Source organism: Nerophis lumbriciformis, linkage group LG37 (genome assembly GCF_033978685.3).
Source record: "Nerophis lumbriciformis linkage group LG37, RoL_Nlum_v2.1, whole genome shotgun sequence".
Taxonomy (NCBI): domain Eukaryota; kingdom Metazoa; phylum Chordata; class Actinopteri; order Syngnathiformes; family Syngnathidae; genus Nerophis; species Nerophis lumbriciformis.
The window spans coordinates 16,081,626-16,085,000 of NC_084584.2; positions in this window are offsets into that span (position 1 = coordinate 16,081,626).

Consider the following 3,375-nt stretch of genomic DNA (forward strand, 5'->3'; position numbering starts at 1 on the left):
AAAATGGGCTCTTACGACATTTTAGCGAATTAAAAAAAATTTTTTTTTAAACATTTTCTGCCATTTTTGGGTTTTGTCAGGACTCCCAATGAGATTTTGGGACATCTCCCACAACTACAGGACCAGTATTGTGCAATTTAAGAAAGACCGTTTCTGAAATTTTTGGCTAAGAGTCCCCCCTTACGACTTTTTCGCGAAAAAAAGTTTTGGAAAAATATTAACTTTCTGCCATTTTTGGGTTTTGTCAAGACTCCCAATGAGGTTTAGTAAAGGGTTATGGCTTAATAAATAAATGAAAATGGGCTCTTACGACATTTTAGCGAATTTAAAAAAAATAAATGTATACATTTTCAGCCATTTTTGGGTTTTGTCGGGACTCCTGATGAGGTTTTGGGACTTCTCTCACAACTACAGGACCAGTATTGGGCTGTTTAAGAAAGACATTTTTTAAAATTGTCGGGTAAGGGGTCGCCCCTTACGACATTTTAGCAAAAAAATGTTTTGGAAAAATATTAATTTTCTGCCATTTTTGGGTTTAGTCGGGACTCCCAATAAGGTTTGGTAAAGGGTTACGGCTTAATAAATAAATAAAAATGTGCTCTAAAATACTAACATACAAAATAAGTTTCACTTTAGGAAGAACAATGTTAAAACCAAAGGAATCCATGATTGTCTAAAAGTTCTATAAAGTGGACATTTACACTAGAAGTTAAAGTTTAATTGCAGCTTTTCAACTAAATATGACACATTTTGTGGAAGTGGCTTAGATATTCCTGTCTTTAAGTGCCTGCATGTGTGTGTGTGTGTGTGTGTGTGTGTGTGTGTGTGTGTGTGTGTGTGTGTGTGTGTGTGTGCGTGTGTGTGTGTGTGTGTGTGTATGAATGCAAATACGTTTGTGAAAAATGGGGATTAGAACAGACAATGTTAGGCTTTCCTAAGGAAAGTGGACAGTGGATTAAGAAATACAAATTAGATCCCGCATTAAGATGAATGGATTAAGATTTATAAAATCTATTTGAAGTTTTTCCAAGTAAAAAACAGAATACCATACAATAAACTATTATCTGTAGAACACTGCCATTTGGCCCCCGATTCCTTCCTGCGACAATCCCCTTTAATCGGGAATTGGAGACACCTTGTCATCTTGATTAAGCGCGTGAGGCTTTGTGTATTCCGCAGAGAGTCGAGTTTTTGTTTAGAGTAAAATAATGTTAATAAAATAAGAAAAATAGTATGTAAACTAGTTTTAAGTTAAAACACAGTAAATAAGGCTTCAAAAACAGGCTGTGTATTCTGATCTGTGCAGATGTGGAACAAAAATCCTGTAAAATAGTAGTCAACTCAAATATTTACGGTGTGTTATTAAGCTTTTAGCTAAATAATGTTTATAAAATAACAACAAATAGTATGTAACTAATTCTAGATTACAGCAGATTAAAAAATACACCCTAAAGCAGGTGTCAAACTCATTTTAGCTCAGGGGCCGCATGGAGGAAAATCTATTAAAATCTAGGCATTAAAACTAAAGAAATAACAGACAACTTCAGATTGTTTTCTTTGTCTTACTTTGGCCAAAAATAAAAAACACATTCTGAAAATATTACAATAAAAATATAGAAAAAAAAATACCAGCAGCGGTAAAGTTTAGATCCATGAAGGAAAGAAGAATGTGAAAGAATGTTTATAACTGAATACATTTACATATGCATAAAAATGTGTTTTCTTTTGTATTATATTTTTTTAATGAATAACGTTTACCAACATTTTTCCAAAACACAATATAGAATGTGAGATATAACAGGATAATGCATACATTTATCATTTGTTTTCAAAACGCTTACAAAAAAAGTGGGACCCCAAAAATTTACTGTGGGACCCCATTTTTATGACTTGATGGGGTCCATGGGACCTCATTTTGAAAATTCCGAGCGCCAACTCTGATGGAGTATTGGTGCCTGCAAAACAGCGGACCAGTTCTAATACTACCGGTAATCAAATATCATCCCGGGGGCCATAAATGATTCACAACAAAGTGTCCAGGCAAAGTGTCCACAACAGTGGACATCATAGAATGTCCACTACAATGGACAAGGAGAAATGTCCATTAAAGTGGACTACAATAGACATGGCAAAGTGTCCACAACAGTGGACATCATCGCATATCCACTACTGAGGACGTAGACAAATGTCCACTACAATGGACGAGGAGAAATGTCCATTACGGTGAACTACAATAGACATGGCAAAGTGTCCACAGAAGTGGACATCATCGAATGTCCATTACAGAGGACGTGGACAAATGTCCACTACATTGGACGAGGAAAAATGTCCATTACAGTGGACTACATTAGACATGGCCAAGTGTCCACAACAGTGGACATCATCGAATGTGCATTACAGAGGACGTGGACAAATGTCTACTACAATGGACGCGGAGAAATGTCCTTTACAGTGAACTACAATAGACATGGCAAAGTGTCCACGACAGTGGAGATAATTGAATGTCCATTACAGAGGACGTGGACAAATGTCCACTACAATGGACGAGGAAAAATGTCCATTAGAGTGGCCTACAGTAAACATGGCAAAGTGTCCACAACAGTGGACATCATCAAATGTCCATTACAGTGGACGAGGAGAAATGTCCACTACAGTGGACTACAATAGACATGGCAAAGTGTCCACAACAGTGGAGATAATCGAATGTCCATTACAGAGGACGTGGACAAATGTCCACTACAGTGGATGAGGAGAAATGTCCATTACAGTGGACTACAATAGACATGGCAAAGTGTCCACAACAATGGACATCATCGAATGTCCATTACAGAGGACGTGGACAAATGTCCATTACAATGGACGAGGAGAAATGTCCATTATTGTGGACTACAATAGACATGGCAAAGTGTCCACAACAGTGGACATCATCGAATGTCCATTACAGTGGACGAGGAGAAATGTCCACTACAGTGGACTACGATAGACATGGCAAAGTGTCCACAACAGTGGAGATAATCGAATGTCCATTACAAAGGACGTGGACAAATGTCCACTACAGTGGACGAGGAGAAATGTCCAATAGAGTGGACTACAATAGACATTGCAAAGTGTCCACAACAATGGACATCATCGAATGTCCATTACAGAGGACGTGGACAAATGTCCATTACAATGGACGAGGAGAAATGTCCATTATTGTGGACTACAATAGACATGGCAAAGTGTCCACAACAGTGGACATCATCGAATGTCCATTACAGTGGACGATGAGAAATGTCCACTACAGTGGACTACGATAGACATGGCAAAGTGTCCACAACAGTGGAGATAATCGAATGTCCATTACAAAGGACGTGGACAAATGTCCACTACAGT